General features: G+C 40.4%; 1 protein-coding gene across 21 annotated transcripts in view; it reads right to left on the reverse strand.

The window, feature by feature from the left end:
• ESRRG (estrogen related receptor gamma) overlaps window positions 1–15108 on the reverse strand; it is a 473643-nt gene that overhangs the window by 157480 nt on the left and 301055 nt on the right. The window contains exon 1 of one of the 21 annotated variants that reach the window (XM_081904152.1): window positions 14523–14634. The exons of 19 other annotated variants lie outside the window; for them this stretch is intronic. The gene's annotated coding sequence lies outside the window, so the exon portion shown is untranslated. Of the gene's footprint in view, window positions 1–11048; window positions 11068–14522; window positions 14635–15108 lie in introns of those variants that run through there. One more of the 21 variants, XM_081904153.1, reaches the window with a different exon arrangement.

Raw genomic sequence — 15108 nt, forward strand, 5'->3', positions numbered from 1 at the left:
GGGCGCTCCTCCCAGGATGGCCACATTAAACGCTATCTGTTCGGTGTGCCTTGCCACTCTCATTATCATCGGGACAGTCTGTTGGCTAACTTCTCCCCCCAACAGCTCTCTGCCGTCAATCGTAGTCACCTGCAAGGGGTTACTTAAAGGGATAGTCTGTATCTGGTGCTCAGCTGCAAACTCCTTACTCATGAAATTACAGGAGCTGCCTGAATCCAAAAGCGCCTTGACCTTTAGTGGGTGTCCGTTTGGCAGTTCTAGTAACACCTCTATCACTAAAGCGGGTCTGGGGGGTTCTGGCATGGGCACTTTCATTGCTCTTTGGCCTGGCTGCTGTGCCCCAACGGTGGCAGCCAGGCGTTGGCTTTTACTTGCTCCTTGCCTTCCTCTTCCTTTCCCCCAACAGCTCCTGCCATCCCTTGCCATTCCTTTCTTTGTGGGCAAACTCTGGCAAAGTGCCCTGGCTGTTGGCAGAGATAACATCTCTTGGCGCTCTTTCCCTCCTTTTTCCGCCCTTCACTGGGATTTGAAACTGCGCGCGCATGCGCTGTTCCAACTTCCATCGGCTCTGCCGGCGGGAAAGGTGGCTCTGGAATGTCTGGAATGCGGAACTCCCTCCAACGGTCTCCTTTCCCTTCCCGCTTTTCCATAGCCCTCGCCTCCTGGCGCGCTCCTATGGCCAGCGCAGATTTGGTTAACTGGTCCATAGACTCCGCCCTGGGGCCCCGGGAAAGCTCATCTTTGACGGTTGAAGAAAGCCCCTCTTCGAAAAGCATTTGGATGGGCTCCGCCGATAGGTCCCACCCCAATTTGTGAATCAACATGGTAAATTCAGTCCAGTACTCACGGACAGATCTGCTTCCTTGCTGGCAAGCCATTAACTGCCTTCGCACCACCCCCTGCTCAATATCGCTGGAAAACATCAGGTCCATGGCACGAAAAAACTTCCTCGTGTCCTTTAAGATCTCATTATTCGCTGCCATCAGGGGTCTAACCCAATCTTTCGCCCCGGATTCGAGATGGCCAATCACATACGCCACTCGCGATTCCTCATCGGGGAAGTCATCAAACTGCAAGTTTAGAGCGTATTGCATCTCTGTTCTAAAGGCATGATAGTTCCTGGGATCCCCCCCGAATTTCTGCACCAATCCTGGCACCTTTCTGGCGAGCGGGGTGGTTTTCTCCTTTCCCTTTTCTGCATCCTGAGCCCTCCTCTCCTCAAGCCTCGCCGTTTGCAGCGCCAACTGGATCTCCAACGCCCTGTACCTTTCTTCCAGGCTTGGACCTCCTCCAGCTGCTCCTGCTTCCCCGGTTCCGGCTGGATTGCTCATGATGCTTCTCCCTGCACAAGCTGGCTTTCGGAGACTTTCGGATTGCTGTGATGGGACGATGAGCTGCTTGTGCGTAAAATGCAAGTCCCTCAGAGTTTGATCAGGCTTTCAAACCTCTGCCTGTGACGGAGCCCCTCCAGCATGGCTGCGTCAATCACTAGTAGAATCCGAAAGTGGCTGCTTTCGGAAACGTTTCCAACATAAAAGCTCCTTAACGGAAACACGTCGTCTGGCCTCTCGGCGTGACAGTTTCCGTCGAGGTGTGGGTGTCCCTATAGGAGGTCCTGAGACCTCCCCACTGGTTTCGCTTGAAGCGTCTCTGAGCCATCCCTCCGACTCACTTTCCCTTGGAGTTCTTGCTCGCCCTCTACTGGTTCCCTCTTCCGCTGCTACTGCTCTCTCACCCTCAGTGAGCCTTTGCGCCTCCGGCGCTTTAGATGTCAGTTCCCTGACAACAACTGATGACCAGAAGTGGATGACAGTTAACTTTAAAACCTGCCAGTGTCCAAAATGATTTTTTTTTAAGGAGTGATAACTTGTAAGTGTATTTGCATATTTTGCACACACACACACACACACATATATGAAAAGATACGCACATCCCTTGTCATGAAAGGAATTTAATTTCCCCCATGCCCTTGTTTTTATAGTCCTCTTTAAAAAAAAACCAACCCAACGCTGTGGCACCAACAATGTCACTCATTTTTTTAAAAAAAAAAACCTTAATTTTTTTGTAGGTTTCATGACTTCTACATTTCAGTCATTATTTTTGGTCTTTTAGATTTTGAGAAAACCTGTCATATTCAGGACAGAAGCTTTTAATATCAAGCAAAATTGCAGCTTCCCCGAACGAGGAGTTACATTTTTAAAAATTGGAGGCTAAATATTTCCATAGCAGCCCTGAATAAAAAAAACACTCTGCAATACAGCTTATACATAGGAAGCAGGCTGGGGATCTATATAAAAGTGAGACATAAAAATGAGTATAAAACTAGCCCATGCTCAAAAGAACACAACATATTATGAGTTATTGGTGGGAGGTGCAAACCTAGTCACTCCTGAATCTGTTTAAGATTCGTGCCTCAATTACAATATGCCATAAAGTGAAACTAAAGTAAAAATAGTGGACATGTAGAATCATAGTTCCTAAAATTATAGTTAAACTGTAGCTTAGAAATATAACAGCTGTGAAATTCTTTTTTTTCCTATTTCCATTTCAATATTTCACATTGAATTTTTTAGTCAAGGCATGAGTCACTCACATCCGATTACATGCTAAAATATGACAGGAAAATAGAGCCCAGTTCGCAGCTAGGAAAAAGATTTCATATTTGTAAGAGTCAATCCTGCAGCTTTTTGAATAAAGCAGTTCAACTTTCAAAGGCATTCAGGTATCAAAGAGTGTTCCAATCCTTCTATAACATTTCAATTGTGTACGGCATTATAAAAATAGTCCTCTGGATAAAGTGTTGGGGAGAAAATGGTGGGGTGTGTGGTCCACACTGCTCAGCAAGAGACTCAATCCTAGTGTCAGGATCTGGGGTTCTGGAAGCAAATGGCGACAAACCCTGGATAAGGATAAGATTTTTGGGGGGGGGGGGAGAAAACCAACAGTACTTTATTCAGATCCATCCCAGCAGGAGAACACAGTCCTGCCACCTTCCTTGGACTCATAGGAGTCCCCTGCATTGCCTCCGCATTGCCAGTCAAAAGGCTACAGATAAGGGAAGGGTTCTTTAGCGAGTCAACCATCCAAAGAGGTGGATCCTAACTCACTTTAGGTCTGGCCCACATACACAAATTCTCAGTCAGCTCTAGCTTCCTAGAGAGACAACACTTCTTGGACTGGCTTCAGCATGGATCATTGGAGCTGTCCAAGGTCCTTTTCTAGCTACTCTCCACTTGACCAGGCACTGCTAAGCTTCCCCTGCAAGCCTCAAGTTCCCATGAAACTTGACAGGTGGCTATATCACCTTAGGACACCTTCCCATCAACAAGCTTCATGTTGCTTAGCTGTGGGGTGGGACTATCAGGGCAGATTGAAATGGGTACTATTCTGCTTCATTAACAAAAGGGGGGGGGTCTTGTCTCGGCAGAGGTTCAGCAGATCGTTTTGCTACCTGATCTTTACTTCCAATATCTGGTCCGGCTGTTTGTGGCATCACAACCTGTGCATTAGCTGGGACCATAGACTGTTGCTGGGGGTGAGTGGGGAACAAAAGAAATCAACACTTACAGGATATTGAGATTTGGACACATCGGCCAGTCTACAATGGATGCCAGACACAGGCCAACATTGGTGCCTATAGGAAGCATGAGCAGGTCATGGCATATAATGCCTTATGCCTCTTTTCCTCCCTTGTTTGTCCAGCAGGGGGTTAGTCTCTTCCCGGGGCCACTCAGCTGTCAGCAGCATTGCAGGGCCAAACGGCTTCACAGCAAATTCATGGAAGCTGTAAGCAAGAAAGCTTTGGCCTGTTTTCAACCAACCTTGGTCTGTCTCCCATCTCTCCCCAGGCACACTGTTTCACTTAGCAACTCCCCATCCCGCCCCTCTCTCCCACACACCTGGAGAAAGCACAATTTTTAAGGAATATTCTAATCAAAAACTATATTCTGAGGTATGGAACTATATTCTGAGGTGTTCTTCTTAAAGCTGACTGAAATAGTAGAAAGAAAGTCAGCACTGCATGCAGTCCAGAAAACAAAATAAACATACTACAAAAATAACGGAAGATTTGTTCCAGGACGTAACAGGCTTTTCAAATAAGGATTATATTGAAGTGATTACAACATCAAAAGCAGTTACTTGTGCCAGTCACAAATCTGGTGCTATGGATCATAAGTGCCTACTGTTTGTCTGTCATTTTCAAAAGGAATAAGAAAGAAGCAATAAAAGAAAGGAGAAAATATAGCCAAGAATCTCTAAACAGACTCAAGAGTCCATCTTTTTAAAAATGATTGCTACAATATATTCATTGAAATTATTCTACTAAAGTTGATTTTATCAGTGATCTGACTTAATGATTTCTGCTGTCTCTCTTAGAACTATAAGCTGGGTGTGAATAAATGTCTTCACACAAACAGGTGTGTTTATCTCACAAAGCCTTTTTGCAGATGACACAGAAAACTAACTTTTTAATCTCAATATAAAAAGCAGTTTAAAACAACAACAAATAACTGTGCTATCTACTGAAGAAAAAGTTTAGGCAGGAAAAAAATATGAGTGTCTCCCTCCAGCTGATCCCAATTTCTTCCCCCAATCCCTTTGCCCCATGTCCTCATTCTCAAAAGAGAAAAAGGAGGAAGAATAGCACTTGGCAAGTTGTGAAATGACAGTTTTCCTGCAATCAACGTTTAAGTGAATGTTTGTCCCAGTGTGTTACACCATGCTGTCAGCTAGCAGCAGGGAGTCGGTGAGTTGTTACTACATTTGATTTGACTGCCAGTAGGAAGCTTTATTTCCACCAACTATTAGTTGCCAGCTCTAAGGATCTTGTCTTCACTTCTTGAAAGAGGATTTCTCTCTCTATCTCCCTCCTCCCCAAATACTCTGTTTCATTTTTGTTCCCCTAGCTTCGGAGAAGTCTGCCATTCACCAAGATTATGCAGCCCACTCCAGCCAAATGCAAACTTGCCATATTAAATGCAATAAGTGAATTATATTATTAAGCACACCAGAGGGCTGAATCTGAAATCTACTTTCCAGGGGAGTGATGGGAGAGATCCATTTACATAAACAAATAGATTGTCTGGAATTACATTCTGATCTCTGAAGGAAAAAAAATCTGGGATCAAAGACATTACAAATAGCTCTGCAATAATTTTGGCAATTTATTAAGCTCTTCGCAGATCTGGCAAGAGCACTGAGTGCTACTTTTAAAGGCTTCTTTGTAAAACTAAAACAAAAAAAAACGACACTAACTTTAGCAGTCATTTGCAATTCTTTCTCCTTACACAATAATGATTCAGATAATTAAGAACTAATTAGAATGGATCTGACAACAACTTCTAACAATGAAAAGCATCTTTAGGAAAATGGTAGCATATGCATCAGTGTGGGGGAAAAACAAACTCCTATGAGACTGGCTAAGAATTCAGCCTGAATGGAAAAGTAATTAACACTAAAGAGCTATAACTGTAATTAAAGAAAATTTCATTAAAGTGAGACAGGTGATCCTGCTTTCCTAAATATGACAAGGTGCTGTATAAAAATAAAATAGAAGTCGGTTTCAGTGAGTGGAGCGGGAAAGCCATGTCTTTAACCAGATCAAATTCTCAAAATTGGCTGTCAAGACGGGATTGTTGTGATTTATACCCGTCTATCAAGTGCATGAAAGAGAAAGACCAAGAGAAAAAGAGGCAAGCTGCTGTCGCTTCCATTTGCAAAGCACCTTTAATTTCCAATGCACACCATCTGTTAACAAATCTAATTCATATTCTCTCCCCCCACTTTAATCTGATTTAGTTCTGTAATACTAATTCTTCCACTACCCTTATGAACATGGCTCTCAAGGAAAAGCTTTGGTTCTGGGTTGGTAAGAAATTGAATATTATACAGTTAAGGTTCTGGCGACTTAAGTGAAGCATGCTCTCCATTAAAATGCACTCCTGGTAAAGGGATTTGTTTCCACCCAATGCAGAGATATGGAATTTCTCGCATTTGGAAAGGGGAGGAGGAGAGAAGAGAAGAGAAAACCAAAAGGGAATAAAAATGATGATAGGAAAGTAGGCTGGGGACATGAAAGCAGAGGTTGTCATAAAATACAATTGTTGTCAAGTTTAGTCACTTTCAGTACTAGCTATAAAATCACTTTGTCATGGTCTCATACAGAAAGCTTGAAATTGTATTTTTGTTATGGGAACCAAAATGAGCTGAGGGTATAATAATTCGACATGAGGGTGGGGGAAAATATTTCCTTCAAAAAGTGTAAAGTGCAAATTCACACAAGGTAGTGTAATAAGAGAGAAACTGCTTTGTTTTGGGGTTGTTTTTTGTTAAAACTGCTGCTAGAGCAAGACAAAATGCACATTGCATCCACTTTCCTACCCATGTATGTGGAAGTAGTGGTATGTATTAAGAGCTAGCTCAGAAGCCAAGGAAGCAAGTTAGAATCCATGATGTTTTCCTTATCACCTCTACAGCCACAGCCAACCCCATAGAAATAGCTCTCCAACCTTCTATAACAAGCTGACCATGTGGGACTTATTTGAGGACTCTTCCTCTTATCTGCTTTTCTTTCACTGGTTTAGGGGATAATAATTCAATCTCAGGGAGGATAAGATGTTTAGCTACTGACCAGAGCTTTTTAGAGGGAGAGGTGAAGGAAATGGAACTACAGTGGTACCTCAGGTTACATACGCTTCAGGTTACAGACTCCGCTAACCCAGAAATAGTACCTCAGGATTAGAACAGAAATCATGCTCCGGTGGCGCAGTGGCAGCAGGAGGCCCCATTAGCTAAAGTGGTACCTCAGGTTAAGAACAGTTTCAGGTTAAGAACGGACCTCCAGAACGAATTAAGTACTTAACCTGAGGTACCACTGTGGATAGAAGAGAGCCAGCCCTTTCTTTACGGGTTATTTGGTGAAAGCGTAGTTTGGGAAGGCAAACTGAGGCATATTCAAGAAAGGTAAATCAAGTATCTTCCAAAAGACAAGCAAATAGCAGGATTATTAGATATGAGGGACCAGGGGGAGTCTTGCAATGATAAAGAACAAAGAAAGGTCAGGCAAGGTTCTGTCAAGTTGTAGAATCTGAGCTGGGGTGGGGACAGTGATAAATCATATCAGGGAACTGTATAGCAGAGGGACTGCAGTGTGTGTGTGTGTGTGTGTGTGTGTGTGTGTGTGTGTGTAGAAGATCCCTGATTTAATCCTGAAATTTCTGGTGAAAAGGATCAGGGAGTGGTTGATGGGAAAGATCTCTGAATGAAACTCTGGAGAACTGCTTCCCTGCCAGAGTAAGCCAATATGAGGCTACATGGACAAATAGGCTTACTCAGTGTAAGGTAGTCCCCATGCTCCTACATCCAGAGAAAGAGACAGGACAGTCACAGAAAGGCTTTTACATAGAGATGCAATTGCTCAGAAGAAACAGGTTTCAACTCCCAGGAGATCTCCCAGATCTCCAGTTCAACCTTCCATTGCACATGTCCCAAACAGCTGCTGAGTGTATTGCAAAGAATACTGGAATGGCTTGACCACGAAGCCACTTTTATGCTTTTAAGAAAGAATCCATCTTTACTGTTAAGGGATCCTAACTATGCACACATTGGTGGACCAGTTTATAAAAGGATAGGTGCCAGTAGATAATACAAAGTACTCCCTTGTTCTATTCTGCAGCTATTTAGCTTCAATATCTGAGCTATTGGCAATTAATTAAAATGCTTAAAGGAGTCTGACCATGCATCACTTTGATAGGAATTTCCTGATTGACTGCAGCAGGATCCAAATCATATACTTTAGACCCTTGGGAACAGACTTTTTATTATCTCAGTACTGTTTTTCCAACTAGAGAATTTTATGGTCAAGGTCTTTCTACTAAGGATCTAAAGGCAGCTTTAGTTTTAACTTGAAGATTATTCTATATTTTCTTCCAAAGCTGATAAATGTAATGTGTCTTCGTTGTCTGCCTCTTGTCCCCCCAAAAACTTAAAACGAGAAAACAAAACAAAAACAGCCAGTGGCACAAACAGATTTAGCCAACACAGAGAGTAATGTGTGAACAATGTATAGCTGTGAATTGCCCAAAGGTTCATGTATTTTTAAAAAATCTTCAACCAAGATATGGGTGAGATAAAACACCAAGGGAGGAAAAATGCAGTTTGGAAAACAATCAGCAACATGTACACTGTAAATTGAGATGGATGACATTCAAATGCCTAAAAGGAGCTATATTAAACATGACACAAAATGTTTAAGGGACATGAACAATTAAAACTCAACTAAACATCATTTAAGGATGTTCCTTTCATTGCCCTTATTGCCAGACTTCAAAATTTCTAAACTGGTTTTCACTGAAAGTGCTCAGTGCGAAGAATAAAAAAAAAGAGCTTGCTTCCATGAGCAGATTTTGTGTATTATACACATTTCTAACACGGCCTTCATCTTTCAGTCAAATGGTAGGCTACATTCACAGGCAATGTAAATCATCACATAAAACACCTATTTAAAGCACAATAAATTAAAATAAACCAATAGCCACTTATCCAATAACCTAGTTCAAGACAGCTATTCCAGTTCAGTTTTCTTTAGTTCCCAGAGACCCAATGCCTGTGCAAATGGACAAATGGGAAGATGCCATATTTTGACCATGGAACACCAAGACTTGTTCCCTGGTATCCTAGGGAACCTGGCCCAGCACTTATTTTTGGAACCAAGCTAAAACTTTTCTGTTTTCTCAAGAAATACATCAATACACAGTAGCATCACTATTTGTTCTGAATTGGTGCCAGAATAGGAGAAGCAAAGAAAAGAGATTCATCATACTAACTTCTAGTGTTAGTTTGAATGCCTACTGAAATGCAAAGATAGAAGAAGAGGTAGCCCACCAGGTATTGCTCCCAGTGACCTGGCCAATAGTCAAGGATTGTAGAAGTTGTAGTTCAATAACATCTGAAGGGACCACATTATATGTTATAAGTAGGGCTGCCTCTGAAGACAGTTCAGAAAATCCAGCTGGTGCAGAATTTGGAAGCCTGGTTGCTCACCGGGACAAGACAGTATGAGCATATTACACAGATCCTGACCCGAATGCACTGGCTGCCAATTCATTTCCAGGTCCAATTTTATCCTAAAAAGACTTAAACGGCTCAGGACTGCAATACCTAAAGGGCTGCATCTCTCCATATGAATCTACCCAGACTCTGCAATCATAATCTGAGCCCGTTCATGTGCCTCCCCCGTGAGAGGTTCGAGGTGCAGCAACAAGTGAACAGGCCTTTTCTGCAGTGGCTCCCCTGCTGCAATCATTACATATCCTTAGGGGCCAGGCAAAAATGTTTCTCTGCAACCTAGCATTTGGCTGATTAACATTATATGGCCTTTTAAATGTGTATGCGGGAGGGAGTTATTGGTTTGTTTTGCTTTTGCTCTTCATTTATTATGTCTTTTGTGTTTTCATTTTGTATTCTTATGTTGTGAACCACTGACTGTGATCTTCAGATGAAGGGTGGTGTACAAATTTAATTAATTAAATAATCTTAAATAAACAAACATTGGCTACCCCTGGCCTAAGGGTAAATAGAAAACCATTCATACCATCTGCCAGGGATCTGCACGAGCCATAAGATAGCCCAATCTCAATGCATTTCGTTCCACAAGACCCTGAATATAACAGCTTACAACTAAAGGAACGAGCAAATAGCTCTTTGGAGTGGCAGCACTAATCTCCGGATGACAAACTACTTCTTTAAACAATGGGGGAAATTTCCTTACGGAATTAGGACAACCAAGTTTGAAAAAAAAAAACTTTTTCCAAGGAATAGAAAACTCTGAGGAACATCTAATAACCTTCTCAGAACCAGATGCTGTGGACAGGGTAATTTGTCAACCATATGAAGCTGCCTTACATTGGCCCAGTCCACACATCACATTAAGCCATAGTTAAAAATACACGTTTAATGTGACTGTGTAGCAGTCAGAGAAAATATTGGTTATCACTTGGGACTTGTTCAGAGAGAAGCAAACCAGGAGCCTGGGTTTGCATGTTACAACAAGCCAGGCTTGTTTCCTGGCAGCACAGCTGCGGGAAGAGCAAGACAGGAACAGAGCAAGAACTTGCACACAGCTCATTCATGTTAAACCATAGTTTGTTTTTCATCTATAGTTTGATGTATGGATCTTGATCTGCTCTAGAATACTGATATTCTTACATTGCCCACTAACACTACATCACAACATATAAAACAGTAGTACAGGAAAACAGGAATGATTGCACACAAATATATGGTGGTAAATTCAGGACAGAGGGCCGATGACTATACTAGTAAATCAATTCATTGATAAAGAAATAAATTCCATTATATCCATATGCTGTTACTGTACAGTTTTAGCAAAACAATTTGTGTACTATAACTTTGCATTCACAAATATATGTCAACAATACTTGCTTCCTAGTGTCAATAAAAAACCCAGATAAAATAAATATAAAGGATTCCCATTTGTCTAGCCTTCTAAATATTCACTATTTAAATTCCTAGATAGTTAAATAAATAGATATATTTGTTCTTAAGACTATTCTATGTGTAGACTAATGTTTTATCATAAGAATCACGCGCGCGCGCACACACACACACACACACAACCTTTTCATCTTTTTGGGATTTTAGCAAGCATGCTGACAAAGTCTAAGAAAAACATAAAACCTTTGGCTTTTCACAGTTACATATTACTATGTGTAATTCAAAGCTATTTATGCTATTGGCCTGTGTGCTAGAGCTTTGCCTTTGGATTCACAGAGCAAAGGTCAGGAAGGAATTGGCATAAATGGATTTCACTTCTGTGTCTGTATGAATAAAGCAAGTGAATTCACATGATAAGCATCTTCATAGAATCTCAAGATATCTGTTTATTTCTAAATGAACAAGCCAATAAATATTTTTCTTTTATAAAAAAATAAAAAATAAAAAGAATAACATGGTTTATATTTTCTCTGATTCTTTACCACCTATGATAGTTACTACAGCTAAATGCTTACAATTTCGAAAATACCCACCTCAATGAAATGTTTAATATATGCAGTAGTCATCACTCAAGCACAGTGTTTCATTATGTTCACTGAGTATTTGCTTCAAAAAGGGTACAAGGTTAGGCCAGCAAATGTATTTATATTCTATGTGTACACAAAAATCAGCTGACATCTAATGTGGCTATTTTAATGCTAGAGGGATTGTACTACATTATTTCTTGGCATATTCAAAATATTCTCTCCAGCCAACTGGATTCTATCAGGAGGTTTTTTTGTGTAGAGAAAACAAAAATCAGGATTAGATAGTGCATCTGAGACATTAACTAGGTTGGCATACAGTTGCCAAATCCAGTTAATTGCCTGTAAATCTCATTGATTTCAGTTTAAGAATCAAATACTCTAGCTGAATGTTTCTAGAACTTTTAAGAGAAAACAAAAAGAATGTCCCTAAACTGTCAGAAATTGAGACCAGAGTAAAGTTTTATATTATATTTGGGAAGTAGGGGGGAAACCACAGTGAACTAAGTGTTACTCAGAATTGACCTTTTTGCAGTTAATAGAGCTAACTTAGCCATGTTTATGAATTTTAGTGGGTCTACTCTGAATACCATTCAGTTTTTCCCAGAGGGGTTAAGAAGCTCAGGAGGCTAAGCAGCTCAAGGTGTATGAAATCTTCCACCATTCCAGACTACTCTGTTAAAAAAAAAAAAGAGGACACAATTATCCACAAAAAGAACTGAAATAAATTGGTAGTGTTCTAGAGAGTTCCAGTGCACTTCAACACTGCCTGTTCAGGAGAACTTCCTAGTTTCCATATGGAAGATGAACAGTTTACATTTTATTTCCCACATATACCCAAGAAATCCATATAATAGAAGGTAACTCTTCTAACATCCCTCCCCCCAGTTTGGAGACTTCCTAACTGAGGGCTACACCATCAAGGTCAAAAATGGGCCATAAATACGGTTTCCCTCTTATTCCACTGCCTGGCTGTATCAAACATGCCGTCAAACCTAAAATGAGATATCTTCTAAAGCATCTGTCACAGGAAAACAAATAAATGATAGTCAGATGATGATGTGTGATTGGTTGACTCTGCATTACAGAGGGACTGCTAGTCTAAAGGTTTTTATTAAATATGAAAGCTTAAGATTTATGTTATAGGTGATAAGGCCAAGAATGCTGTAAAAGTGAAAAAAATATGGCAACAGTATGCAGTACATCACTGGCAAGATAATTATTTATATAAAAAGTTGGCATTCTTAGACTTCCAATACATAGCGGATGAAATTCATATATTCAAAGGAGACATAATAATAACCTGTCGCCTGGTGGTGATGGATATGTTTTTAATCCAAATGGCCACAATCTTCAGTCTACCTGTCACAAAGGGACAGGAAAAATTGGAATTTTCCTTTCATAATTCTTAAAGTTGAAAGAGAAAAACCTAGAAGCATGATAAGTGGCTCATTCCAGTGGACAGATGGACAGGCAATACTATAAAATGAGCACCACAGGGCCACTGCTAATGCTGTTTTCCCTCGTTACACCCTCAAACCCTATGACAGGAATAGCATCCCTTGCAATGAGCATCCCTGTTTTGTTAAAACAAAATCCCCCAAATAGACACTATTAAGCAAAATGCATTTAAAGTATCTGAATACTGAAGTGAAAATCTGCCTACAGATATAAGCGGGGAAGTACTTCAGGTATTACTAGGAATGTTTGCCTTTGATGGTCTCCTTTGAGGCTCCCATTTCTAACTTCTATGATACCAGAATGGCCTGTAGTTAGTTAATTTAAACAAATTCACTCATTCAGTCTGCACTAAAAATAAAATAAATGTATCATTCAAATCCAATGGGGGGGTAGGAGTAATTTCATACAGGTTCTTTCATCTGCTTTCCCTCCACTGACGCTAAAGTCCACGCCACAGTTTCCTGGCTGCTTTGGGGTGATAAAGGCTTAATAAGTTGAGATACCTATGGCTCATTTGCCTGCACCTGCAGTTCTTTCACTCCTTCCTTTGCATGAGCTGCAGTTAAACCAAATTAAACCTCAAATTAACCAGTTTCCAATGTCACCTGAACCAGGAAACTATGGTTAGCAGCTTTGGAATAGGTTAGGGTACAAAATCATGGTTTGATGTTTCCCCAGTTTAGCAAATATATGATCATCTGTAATAGGCTTATCATTCAAATGATCTTCTCTCTAAAATTCAGATTAACTTGGCAAGAATTGTGGGCAGACTCTTTAAGAAACAAAACATTCCGTTCTCCAATTTGTATTATTGCAATTTCATTATATGTTCAGCAAATTTACAGTAGCAACCCTGATGAATTAATCATTTCCAATATGTCGGATCATATAAATAAAATATCAGCTCATGTGGAAAAATCAGTTGATCTACCCTTTTTTCTGGAAACTTGCTTGAAACAGATAAAGTGATATTTTTCTGAAGAGTCACCATTGCATTCTCCACTGCTCTTCTGAAGATGCCATTTTTCAAGCATTCCCAAAGCATGTGGAATACTTTAGTTACTGCACTGGCTGTATGTGTGTTTGGAAAAGTCCACTGGAGGATTATGCCTCATGGAGACCCTAACATCTCTACATGCTAATAGGAAATTTAAGTTTCAATTTCTCAATCTGAACTTTGTAGTTTTTAAAACCCAAATAAAGAGACTAATCATAAATAAAATTGTCATTGCTTTTGGGTATCTGTATTTTCTCAAGTTCCCAGGATTCACCTTGTAATAGCACATTTTAACTGGACTCAAATATGGATAACGTACATTTCCCTCATACAGCTCACTAATTTTTGAAAAGGGAATTAGGCAATTACAAAAAGTAAGAGACTGGCAGCGATAGAGATGCAATATGTAAAAGGAAAATGCAGGTCCTATGCAAGGCTTCCCAAACCAATTTTTAATATGACTCATTTGTCCTGCTGAAGCTCAGGACAAGTGTGTCATTTGAGGTAATACAATCATTGGGTCTCCCTTAAAAATTAACTTCCCCCATAGCCCACTCTCTCCACATGAATTTTCATTCAAAGATAGCTAACGCTAAGCAGCAAATGCAAGAACAGAAAGCCAAGTGGTATCTTTATTAAACCAACCTGTCCTTCCTTTCCCAGTTTTAGTTTATTTGCATATTGTGGTACCCAGGGCGGGGGCACCATAATATGCAACACAATATGTTGCTGGACTCCCATCAGGCAGCCAGCATGACTAATGGTCAGAGAGGATGGGAAGCTGTAGTCCAACAACTTTAGGACTTCAGGCTCCTTGTCTTTTATTGTAGACACACATATAAATTAGTTTCTAGGTGAAATTGCCATACTCTTGAATGAACTGAAATCTGAACTAGAATACTGCGCTTTAAAGAAACTCTATTGCAGACAGATTTCTTTCAAAAAGGAGTATTTGACAACAATATATATAGCTCACACATAGGACATACTACGCTATAGAAAGTCAACCTTAACAATCTTCTTACCAAAATATGTTGAGGCATCTGCCAAATTGAAATCCAGACCAGACATCTGGACAGCTTTCTTTACTTATCCTCCTTTCTCTCTCCAAATACTAACAAATTGGGGTGGGTGGGGAAAACGCTTGCCATTTGTAACCTGCTGTGGAATGGAGATAATGGAGCACTCGGCGTAATGTTATTAAGTAGTGACATGGATGCTATTTACCCATATAATTAATAAATAATGCCATAAATAGCCACATTAATGTGATCAGACATCAAAATTAAAAGCTAGCTTTTAATACAAGTCCAACTGGCTGCATTAGCTTATAAATTGTTTCTAGATGGAAGCCTGAGTAAAAACGTCATTCACAGTTCTAGCATACACGCAGCTGGTAATAATCTTATTGGTTAGAATGTGTAGAATGAACAGTGATTAATTTCTGAGGGAAAAATTACAATCCTGTTTCAGAAGGCCCTTATACCTTAATTCCAGCTTAGTTCACAACTTTTTAATAATACGTATGCTTGAGTGAATTGACTTGATTTCATCCCACTTGCTTCTTCCATCCACATCTCTGGCATCTGGACACTGAGAAGCGTGGGTTTG

This window comes from Podarcis melisellensis (assembly GCF_964234715.1).
Source record: "Podarcis melisellensis genome assembly, chromosome: 3".
NCBI classification, from domain to species: domain Eukaryota; kingdom Metazoa; phylum Chordata; class Lepidosauria; order Squamata; family Lacertidae; genus Podarcis; species Podarcis melisellensis.